Raw genomic sequence first — 12,204 nt, 5'->3', positions numbered from 1 at the left:
TCTCTGCCCACTTTTATATTCTTAGTCTGGACACCTCCCTGGAACGGCGGACTAATACCGAAATGCCCGCCTCGAGTTCCTTACTGAGATTGTCACGAGCATCTCAAGTGTAATAATATCACAAAGTGAACTCCCCATTCCAGCTCTTCCCCTAAACAGCTCCTTCGGCAGTTTCACCATCTCAGTAAATGTCAACTCTATCCTTGCAGTTGCCCAGGACAAAATTCTTGGGACAGTCTTTGACTTTCCTCTTCCCCTCACGTACCACATTCAGTCAATCAGCAAATCCCGTGGGCTCTACCTTCAGAGATAACCAGGGACTGACCACTTCTCACCACCTCCAGTGTAACTGCCACAGCCCACAGCCACCAGCCCCTCCAGCCTGGATTCTGCACCAGCCATTTAATTGGCCCCTTGATTTTCACCCTGATGTCCTAGTCTATTTTCAGAACAGCAGCTGGAGGATGCTTTTAAAACAAGTCATTCCCATGGTCAAAGCACTCTGGTGTGCTCCCCGTCCAACTCAGAGTAAAAGCCCTTGTCCTCCCAGAGCCCAGAGAGGCCCTGCTTAGTTTCTCCCCCATTCAGCTCCGTCTGACCTCATACACCCCTCTCCCTCTTGTTCCCATCACCTCTTCCTTAATTTTTCTTCCGTAGGCCAAGCACACTCCCACCGCAGGGCCTATGTACTGGTGTTTCCTCTGATTTTGTCATGTTTGCATGTTTGCTCGCTCTCTGCTCAAATGCCACCTCCTCAATGAGACCTAAATATAGCAACATTTACCCGATGCTCTGTCTGTTCACCTTAAGTGATTTTTCTCTGTAGGACTTAAGGTCACCTGATACACTGTATGTTCTCTTGTTTATTTGTGCATTGCCTGGCAACCCTTAATAGAGTATCCACTCTGTAAAGGCAGAAGCTTTGTTTGGCTTACCACTATAGAGCCCAGATCAGTGCCCAACACACAGGCGACTCTCCGTAAATACTTGCTGAATGAATGAATGAGTGAAAAGTCTTTATAGCAATACTTGACACGTAGGAGGTCAGGCACTGGGTGAATAAATGAATAAACAGCATTTAGAAGTGACAAGCACATAGGATGCACTCAGTGAATACTTGTTGAATGAATGAGTGAATTAAAGCATTTAGAACAGTAGCAACACGTAGAAAGCCACTGGTAAGTGTTAACATTTATTATTTAAACGTCAAAACTCCAACATCAAGGCGTGCTCCTTCTGCCCACACTCCCGGAAGGACAGAGACACTCCTCATTTAGCACTGCGAGGAGGGAGGAAAGGAGAATAAAGAATTAATAGGTGTGGGAGGGCCATCCCTGAGCATCCCTATCTCAGGAGGCCCCAGGATAAGGACCAGGAATTCCAGGACCCCACGCGGGGTTGCTGTTCCTTTCTTGTATGCCCAAGGAGGCTTCCATGCTTCTTATCTATTCTGACTGCAGATCTCTGAATATTGGGGAGTTAACTATCATTTGCTATTTCCAGAGGCAACATTTCCTTATTATCAGATTAAGCAACACAGAGGGAAGGAGGTAACTCTTATGATGTGAAAACTGTTTTGCCCTTGACCCTAGTGAATAAGATGCCACCATTCAAGAGGTTAACTTCTAAACCCTGAAATGGTATAACTGAAATACTCTAATTCATAAAAAGTGTTAAGACTGCTCCAGGAATTTATCAGCCATTTGCTTTTTAGTGTGAATTAGTTCAGCATTTTCCCTCCAGACTCCTTAGTGATACCAGTCTGATCTCAAGAATGGGAGTTTTGCTTGGGATGGAAGAAAGATTGAAGGAGAGGAATTTTATAGCCATGTCACCAGGGGAAAGAACAGTGGAGGCATTTTTTTGCTAATATATGGGCCTCATAATGATAGGGTGAAGCAGATAGGAGGGTAGAAGTTTGGGGATGAGGGTGGGATCAAATGTAAATTTCTTCCAAATGAAAACCAGGCAGCTTCCATATTGACTGCGCTCATTGTGTGCGGCCAGGAAAACCACCTCTCGTGACCCTTTTCCAGGGCAACGGTTTGATGCTAATTCAGTTGGGCAGCTGGAACCCAAGGGAAACCTCTATGTAAACGTTCCTCTAAACTTATTTTTCTTTGCACTCCTTTGAAGGGTCTCAGTTTACAAGGCTGTGTCAATACTGAAGCAATCCAGCCAAAGCATCTAAGTACAGGGCTCTGTGGCCAGGGACTGGGGTTGATTCGGTAGATGCGTAGGTCTGGCAGCCATCTGCCCTCCTCCTTCCTCCTTGCACGGAAATCGTACTCATTTCGAAGGTTTGGCTGTTAGCTCTGCAAATGCAGCTCTGCAGCCTCCTTGCCTGGACTCTGCAGCCTCCTTGCCTGGACTCTGCAGCCATCTGCTACCCTCCTCAAAGATCAGGGGAGAGGTCTTCCCCCCAGAGACGCATGAATCAAATTACACACAGGAACAGAGTTTCAAGAAAACTCACCAAGGAAAACCTAAAAGCTGATCAATTAGGGGTTTGCTTCTGACGTTTATTTATAGATTCTCAATTACTTGACGGGTAGTTTGGAAGCCCAAAGAAACTTGAAGCAAAAATGACAAATTACCAGGGCTGCTCAGAGAGCTGTGAGGCACATTTGGGATTTCAGAAAACTTTAAGTCATCAACACAAACCATTTCCCGCCCTTCAATGTCCTCTCGTACGTTCCAGCCAAGCGGTCCTCTGCCCTGCCCTTCAGCCACCCCTGCTATGGTGACGAGCTTTCCCACCACTGAAGCGACCTGTCCATCTTTGGCTAACTTTACCTGTCAGAAAATTCTTTGTCACCGATAAGAAGGCAGCTCAAATTAAAAATACATTCAAATTTACAAAATTAAATCAGATTTTTTAAAATGACAGCCGTTAACTACTCCTAGTTTAGTTCTTGCAAATCAGTGGCAGTCAAAATCAAAGTTCCAGTGTCTGGGAGAGGGGTCCCAGCCCTGCATGACAGGCTGTGAGCCTTTGAAACAGGAAGGGCAACTTGACGAGGTAGTGATGCTGTGACTTCAGCTACTGATAATGCAGTGCTTACCATGAGATGGGCATTACGCCAGGCGCTGGCACACACATGAATCATTCCCACCAGAGCCCAGGGAAGAGGGTGGCATCACCTGCATTTTTCAGATGAGAAAACGGAGAGGTTAGGGTGACACTGCCAGTCAGTAGCACAGCTGAGAGGTGAACCCTGGAGGGTCTGATATCCAAGCTCACGCTCTACCCGTGGTGTCCCCTCTGAGGGTGGCCTAGCCTCAGCCACTCTTCACGGACCCCGCAGGGCTGGGCTGGATGGCAGGGGTCAAAGAGGAGCTCTCAGCCAACCACAGAGCCGCTAGCACGAGGCCAGCTCAAGGTCATTTCCCTTCCCATTTCTCCTCAGCCTGATGGAAATGTGACCCCAGCCACCAATGCCTAACAGAGATTCCAAGAAAGCATTAATATCCAGGGGCATTTCTGGATTCCCTTAAAACCTGTGATGCATACCTTTTACCTTTTATATAACGTGAAGTCATGCAACAACAGAATCACAGAACTTCAGAGTTGTTGGAACTTTGCAAATTATCTAGCCAAGGTTTCCTCCTGATGTATCCGTTGGGAATAATCTTACCAAGAGCGAACTGAAGAGTTATGGGGAAAAAAAGTAAGTAAGTGTGGGTAGCAAAGCTAGAACAGTCTTCCCTTTGCGGAAGGCAAGAGTATCTGAGACCCGGTCCTTGCCTCTGAAGGGTTTGGAGGCTGGGGAGGTGGCTAGGAGTCAAGCCAGAGGGTGGAACTGAGCCCTGACAGTCTCTGCCTCTAAGTTCTCATGGACCAACTCCAGCTGCACGGCTCTGTATGTTGATGCAGAGGACAGAGAAATACCCCTGGACATACAGAAAGTTCCCTGCTAGCTACATGGGACCAAGCAGAAAGCTAACCTTTTCCACACTTTTCCTAGAAGCCATAAAGGACAAGAGGGTGGAGTCCATGGACGTCCCTGCTGTGTGAGGCTGACCTCCAGGCTTTCAGGAACCCAAGCTGTTGGGTATTCTTCCACGCAGTGAGCTGCTGTCTGCCTCCCCATAAGTTAGTTATAATCTCGAGGCCCCAGTTGTCTTATCTGCAAAAAGAGAATAAGAAAGGTACCTACTTCCTACGAGTTCTATAAGGGTTCCATGAGATAATCTTGGTAAAACTCTTGGAAGAGACTCTGGCACATAGAAAGGTCTTGACTAGTAACGCCAATTAGTAGTATTTTCACTCTACCCACTGGTGAAAGTTAGAGACAAATAGGGACACATTTCTAGAAAAAAAAGCAGGGAGAAAAAGCTTCATATTGTGTTTCATTTTGTCTTTTAAATTTTCTTTAACCATCGGATGTGTCCGTTTTTCTATATTTCAGGCTATAGGGTATTTAGAGCTAGTGCTGAGATTGGACTTAATTTGTAGCTGTGCCCCCAGGACAATATGAGTGGGGGGGGGGGAGTCAAGGAAAAGGGAGGGGGAAGATACAAACAAAGAAACATAGAGATTTTTGTCTCGTTTCCTAGATACCTGAGCTCAGAGAGACTATTTCTGCATTGCTTTTTCCTCAGAGGAAACTCTTAAGATAGTTCTGGTTAATTTTGCTAACGAACTATGACTGACTGAGGATTTAATGTGCTTAATCCTTACATACGTCATCTTGTTGAATCCAGCGCCACTGGCTGAGATAGGTTCATTTTTCCCATTCTCCAGACAGATTGCAGAGCCAGGATTTGAACCCATTTTTTGTCTTATGCCAAGACAGGCTCTTAACCACCATGCTATGCAAAAAGTTCACCCAAATGTCAGTGGATCTGGGTCCTACCTTAAGGCTCAGTCCAACGAAGCTGAGAAAGCAGGAGTGCGTCCTCGCGTTAATACCCAGAATGCCTGCCCTGGCCAGTCAAGTGGTCTTTGAATAAATCTCTGTTAGAGAAGCTGTCTGAGAAAGCAGTGTTGCAGCAAGACGGCTCTATGGAGCCCAGCTGGGCAGCTTATGGGAGCAGCTTCTAAGAGGGAGGATCACTGGGAGAGACTTCGAATGGGTCAGACCTGGGATGATTCATTCCCAGGAACAAGAAGGCACGTCCAAACAGCCTCCAAGTTACCTACTGTGGAGAATGACTCTGTTCCTGCCATGGTCCCAGGATGAAGGGCCAAGGATGGCTTGGGCGGGGGGCGGGGAAGCGAGGGAGCTTGAGCCCACAGCCCCAATCTCCATCAGTCCTTCAATCTATCCCAAATAAAAATAACATTTGGGGGCAAGCAATATTTTCTTAACCTGATATTTACAGTAAATAAAATCACATTGAAAATTTTTATGTAAAGTGATACAGGAAGAGGGATAAATTGGGAGATTGGGATTGACATATACAGACTACATATATGAAACAGATAACTAATAAGGACCTACTGTAGAGCACAGGGAACTCTACTCAATACTCCATAATGGCCTATACAGGAAAAGAAACTAAAAAAAAAAAAAAAAAAAAGAGTGGATATATGTATATGTATAACTGATTCACTTTGCTGTACACCTGAAACTCACACAACATTGTAAATCAAATATACTCCAATAAAAATCTAAAAAAAAAAAAGTGATGTGAAATCTAAGTTTTTAAGAATGCAGCTTGCAGACAAGACCCCAGGGATGGCCTCCTACTCCCCTCACGAGCCCCTCTAGATAGAAATTCTAGAACTGAGGCAACATGAAGCCTCATTGAGAACCAAAGGATTTGCTTTGTATCCTAAGGATATAGGCACAGGCTAGAGAGACAAATCTTCAGGAGGGAGAACTTTCTGCCACAGGTGGAGCCTGGATGGATGAGGGATGAGAATAGATGCAGAGGACAAAAAGCAGTCGTCACAAAGTCCTTGGTTTAAGTACTTCTCTGGTGAGTGTCTCTGTGAATCAGAAGTTGATACTTCAGCAGCGACCACTACCCAATTCTTGTTACAAAATTTAACCTCTCCATCCAAGAGCTTTAAAAACTGAGCCTGTTCTAAATGTCTTTATTCTGCCCTCACCCTGGATGATCCTTATTCAGTCTCCCCATTGGACTAATCATCTACCAGGGGATACAATTTGACTTTGGACATCATATTCCTTGAGGCGCTCTCTTCCCTGCTCCATTGTCCTCCAGGGTCCAATGTTGCTCCAGAGATGTTTGAAGCCATTTGGTTCTTAATCCTTAGTACATGCCTAGGTTTTCTTTCTGGAAACTTGCAGGCTGTTCTCTCTATTCTCACATTCTGAAATCTGACAATGACATATTTAGATATGAATCTATTTTCATTCAGTGGCTGGACACGGGGGTCCCATTGGGGTCTGTATATTCTTCAATGCTGGAAAACAATTCTCAATTCTTTCATTATTTCTCCCCTCTGCTTCCTTTGTCCAGATCTCTAATTATTTGGATGTTCATTCTCCTAGACCAGTTTTCGATCACTCTCCTAAACTAATTTTCAGATTTTTCTCTTTCTCCCCCATTTTCTTCCTGTCTTTCTGCTTCACGTTTTAGTTTTTTGTTGAATTCTTCATTTCGACTACCATGTTTTACAATTTTCAAAAACTCATTTTTATTGTTTTTCAAGGACCCCCTTCTTTAAGAAAAATTAGTCACCTCCTCTTGTTTTCATGGATGAAATATCTTTTCTTACCCCTCCATGGGTATTAATGTTAGCTGTTTTCCAAGTTTAAGTTTTTCCTGAATAGTCTCATTTTTCCTCCAAGATTGTTATTTATTTCAATTTATTTTGTTCTCCATGTTTCTATAGATATCGTCTCACCCTTGACTGTCTGCTCATATTTACAAGGAAGGGAAACTTTGTGTCCACGGTGAGATTTGCTGAAGAGCAGTAGTTCCCAACTTTACTGAATAGGTGGGGATGCTTCTTAAAGTAGACCGCAGGGCCCTACCCTAGTGGTTCCAATTCTGTAGGTCTGGAGACCATGCTTTGGGAACCACCACTGTGACTGGCTGTTTTCCTGGGAACTCCCTGAGATAGCCATTTTTAGGTATTTCTCCTTGGGATGGTCAGATTTCTCAAAGAAGCATCTTCCAATCTCATGCTCAGGGTTGCGGCCCTGCTGCCGGCATTTTGCTTACCGGGCTAAGAGGGCTTGGAGGGAAGGTCTCATCATCAGATGTGTAAGTGTTCATCTGATCCCCCTGGTGTATTATGGCAGACGTGCCATCATCTATTTCTAGAATCCTAGTCCAGAGACCCTCTGTTCCTCCCTCTCCAGAGGGAAAAACACCTCCACTTGTGCCAGTGGAGATGAGTGACAGTCCCTCTGCTGGGGACCCAAAGGCCTCCCAAGCAGACTCTCAGCTGATCCTGCTAGAGCCCCACCTTTAGCCCCAACTACTGAGACCACTAACTCCTGCACTGAGTTTGCATCTCACCTCCCACTCTGTTGGCTTAGGATTCTGGTTCTTGGGTCTGAAAAGTCAATAGTCCTTGTCCTTCTGCCTCCAGCTGTCAGGACTTTGTCGCTCTGCTCTTCCCCTGCATCTTCTGTGTCCTTGTGGGTTTCTACCCTTTTTAAGCCCCCGTTGCTGTCATTTCAGTAGGCTTTCAAGAGGAAAGAGCGATAAATGAAATGTTCAATCTGCTTTCTTTACCCCGAAGTCCCTCACAGCACTCTAAAAAGATTTGGTTTAGTATTAATTGCAGATAATTCTGAGCTCTCTGTATTTGCAAAGACAGATGTGGCCTCATTGTGACTATTTCAGGTTTCTGTACTATTTTTTTTTTCTTTCTGTGCTAAAGAAAGCTTCCTATTTCAAAATGATTTCTTTTTTAACACATCTCCAGTAATGACCCCCAGAAGAAAATATGGAGGCTCTCACTTTTTCTGGTTTCTCAGACTTGCATTAATTAGGAAACGCCCTCAAGAAACAGAAAAGCTCTAAATCAGATTCATTTCAATATTCAGTGTAACATATTCAAGTTGTCAGGGGTTTTACAATACCTCTAATGAAGTGCTTGGCATAATGAATTGTATAATTATAATGAAATAAGGTTCTAATGAGCAATTATCATTCCAAGCAAGAACGTTCCAGGGTTTTGTTTTGTTTTTTTTAATTCTCTTTCTCTCAAACTGGAGGCTAACAAGTAGTTATGAAAAAAATCATTGCGGTATAAGTGTAAGTTTCATGGCACTCAGTCGAAATGACTCTTACAAACCCAGTTTTCCTCCGTTTGTAGATGGCAATAGAGCTTAAGAAGCTGGCTTCTGTGGACCATTGTGCACTGTTGGTGGGAATATCAACTGGTGCAGCCACTATGGAAAACAGTAGACAGGTTTCTCAAAAAATTAAAAATAGAACTACCATATGATCCAGCAATTCTACTTCCTTTTAATATAGAAAGGAAATGAAAACAGAATCTCAGAGAGAGATATCTATACTCCGTGTTCATTCACAACAGCCAAGATATGGAAACAATCTAAGTGTCTACCAGTGGATGAATACATAAGAAGATGTATATTCAGCCGTAAGACAGAATGAAATCCCGCTACTTGTAACAACATAGGCAGATCTTGAGGCCATCACGTTAAGCAAAATAAGTCAGAGAAAGAAAAATACTATATGATATCATTTATATATGGAATCTAAAAACGCTGAACTCAGAGAAACAGGTTAGAATGGTGGTTACCGGGGCCTTGGGGAGTGGATAGGGAGAGGTTGGCCACAGCATACGAACTTCCAGTTATAAGAGGAATAAGTTCTGGGGATCTAATGTACAGCATGGTGATTATAGTTAATAACACCGTGTTATATACTCGAAAGTTGCTAAGACAGTAGATCTTAAATGTTTTCACCACGAAAAAGAAACAGTAATTATATGATGTGATGGAGGTGTTAGCTACGGTTGCAATCATTCTGCCACATGTAAGTGTATCAAATCAACACCTCGACACCTTAGACTTACACAGTGCTATATGGCAATTATATCTCAATAAATCTGAGGGGGGAAAAAGAAAATGGGTTCCCAGGTATGGTCCCGGGATCTTTCCTGATCTATATGAGCTTTCACATTTATGAGATGGAGTTGTTTGGATGTGGGTGTCAGGCATGAAGTACTGACTCACTGATCATAGCTGCAAATTGAGTCTCACCTATGGGACACTCTCCTTCCTTTCTGTCCTATGAATTTGTGGTGTCAAGTGACAATAAGAGGGTAAATGACCCAGAGGTTCTTTGCTACCATCAAAGATTTGAAGGAGAAAAAGACTCGGAATCATCACACTTGTTAAAATAAAAGCTGCCTTTACTGAGTGCCTGTGTTGCATGGGCTGTAAGCACCATGCCAGATAAATTACTGTGCGTTATTCCGTATTCTTACAGCAACCTACAAGGTATATATCTCACAGATGAAAAAAAGCTGAAGCTTTGACAACCAAAATGTGCACTGACAGATGAATGGATAAAGATGTGGTATATATACACAATGGAATATTACTCAGCCATAAAAAGGAAAGACATTGAGTCATCTGTAGAGATGTGGATGGACCTAGAGACTGTCATATAGAGTGAAGTAAGTCAGAAAGAGAAAAACAAATATCGTATATTAACGCATATATGCAGAATCTAGAAAAGTGGTACAGATGAACGGGTTTGCAAGGCAGAAACAGAGACACAGACGTAGAGAACAAATGTATGGACACCAAGGGGGGAGAGGGGGCTGGTGGGGTGAATTGGGAGATTAGGATTGACATATATACACTAATATGTATAAAACAGATAACTAATAAGAACCTGCTGTATAGCACAGGGAACCTTACTTCACTTCACTGTAGAGTAGAAACTAACACAACACTGTAAAACAACTATACCCCAATTTAAAAAAAAAAGCTGAAGCTTCGAGATGCTGAGTGAAGTGGCCCAAGTTTATGGGCAAAAGAACTCAGAGCCGGGTGTGCCAGGCTCCACGCTTCCTCTGGCCTTCGAAGAGGAAGCGCTGTCCCGGCACCTTCTTCTAGGTTTTCTTCCTGATCCCCTCCGTGACTCAGACCAAGCCATTTGCTCACTGCCTGCTTTCTGGAACCTGCTTTGTGCAAGTCCAGGGGCACTGATTACGTCATAGCCTACAGTGATGTAATGTGAGGGCTCCGCTCTGACCATCTGCTTTCCTCATTGGGATGGGAAGAAATGGTGTGAACTGCCATTGTTATTGGTGACAGCGCTTCTGCTGCAAGTAACAGAAGTCTCCAAACCGATCAGCTTAGAAAAGTATAGAAAATGAATCATCTCACAAAAAAGAGGTCCTGATGTAGAACTCCTCGGCCTTGGTTAAGACAGTGACTTTGCAATGCCACCAGAGCCCTAGGCTCTGCTGTCGTCCTGCTCGGTCATCCTCAGGGCACTGGCATTGCTGCAGCTTGCTCCTTGCTTCCCCAGGGCTGCACGGTGGCCACTGCTGTTCTAGGCACTGTATCTTGGCACAGCAGCACCCAGTGGAAGAAGTGGAACAAGTACTGGCATCACTGCCCTTCAGAATCAAGACATTTCCAAGAAACCCCCAAGCAGACCTGTACTCATGCATCATTGTCTACACTGGGCCACCCCTAAATCCATCACTGACAAGGGGCACAAAATTGTTGTGATTAGATTAATTTGGGTTTATTCCTAACTCAGATTAGGGAAAAGTCCAGGACATCGGAACAAAATCAGGGCTTTGACATCAAGGAGTAAGGAAAGAACTGACCACTGGATGCATAACCAACAGAGACTTCTACTTAAGTGAAGTGTGCTAAACGTCTCTGGAGAAAGATCACATAGCATCGAGGTTTTTGTTTCTGTATTTTCAATTGTTCTCCAAATTGGGGATGTGGGAATGAAAAGGGTTGGGACCTTGGTTGAGGAGCTACAAAGAAACTAAAGAAACTTCAACTACGTTAGGACTTGAACTAAATTTCCATGCATTTAGACAAATGCTGTAATGGAGAAATACATTTAACCATCAACACTATGAAGGAGCAGCGGGATTAAGAATCCATGAAGAGATGGATTTTTATCTTTTAGATTAAAGTTTAAGATATGGGCTGTTATTAGCTGATCAGAAACAAGATGAAAGCCGTAACCCAAAGGTACTGATGAGAACAGACCCAGAGGGTTGCCAAGAATCCCTGGACTTGAATGTCAGTATTCTGGGCTCCACTGGGGAGTTACAGCTCTGGTTCTCACAATAGCATTTGGACAGAGTTCTCTGCAAGGCGGATAGCTGCTGTAACCTGTAACATTTTTTACATGTCATTTGTGCCACCAGCATGAGGTTTTCTCAGTTCAGTAAAGTACGTAGGTCATAGAGGGATATTTAATTCATTTGTGCTATTCTTGAAGAAACTGAGGATTAATGAGCTTCTCCAGCACATATAAGGTGTTATCAATTCTTGGAAGAAAAGAACTACTTGTTGTGAAGCAGCAATATCCCTAATCATCAGTCATTAAGCTTTCCACTAAGCTCAGCCAATAATTAAATACACGGAAAAGAAAACATCTCCTTTTAAAACACAAATCTCATGATATTACCACCTATTCAAAAAGTTTTCATGGTATCCTATTTCCTACACAACAAAATCCAAACTGTTTAACTTCATATCCAAGACCCTTGGGAATCTGGTCCCTCTTTTTTTTTTTTTTTTCTCCACTCTTGGTTCCTCCAGTCTTACCAGATGCCTCACCCTTTCTGGCTAGTATGAACTTTCACATTTTTGTGCCTTTGTCTAACTTCACTCTTTTATTTCTACCATTTAAATACCTAGTCATCCTTTAAGACCCTGATTAAACCCAGTTCTTTTGGCAGACTTCCCTTATCAGCGATCCCTTAATCAGAATTAATCAACCTCATCTCTCTGGACTCCCATCTTTGTTTCCACCTCTGTGTAATGCTTTTAACAGTCGCTCCTAATAAAGACACTTTAGTGCCTGCTAGACTTTCTGGGCCACTAAATTAAGAGCTTCTTACCACGGAGGCCAGCTATATCTTCATCAATCCCATTTCCTCTTTCTGGGAACACAGGGAGACCCCATTTTTCAGCCTTCCTTGCTGTTAGTGTGAGGCTATAGGTTTGGGGTCTGACTGATGGAATGGGGTGGAAGTAGCGTAAGAAACTTGCAAGACAGGTCTTTCAAAATATTTGATGAGCCTCCAGCCGGCTC

At 43.6% G+C, this 12,204-nt stretch overlaps 1 long non-coding RNA gene across 1 annotated transcript in view; it reads right to left on the bottom strand.

The window, feature by feature from the left end:
- Positions 1 to 3,100: 3,100 nt before the first annotated feature.
- The window catches only part of LOC130830373 (uncharacterized), a 40,107-nt gene continuing 31,003 nt past the window's right edge, over positions 3,101 to 12,204 (bottom strand). Inside the window, exons 6-7 of the long non-coding RNA XR_009047785.1 lie at positions 3,949 to 4,130; positions 3,101 to 3,144 (exon numbers count right to left, since the gene is read on the bottom strand). This is a non-coding gene — a long non-coding RNA (uncharacterized LOC130830373). The remainder of the gene's footprint in view (positions 3,145 to 3,948; positions 4,131 to 12,204) is intronic.

This window comes from Hippopotamus amphibius, chromosome 10, assembly GCF_030028045.1.
Source record: "Hippopotamus amphibius kiboko isolate mHipAmp2 chromosome 10, mHipAmp2.hap2, whole genome shotgun sequence".
Taxonomy (NCBI): Eukaryota; Metazoa; Chordata; class Mammalia; order Artiodactyla; family Hippopotamidae; genus Hippopotamus; species Hippopotamus amphibius.
The sequence above is the reverse complement of the archived record's forward strand: the minus strand, read 5'-3'. Positions and strand labels throughout refer to the sequence as shown.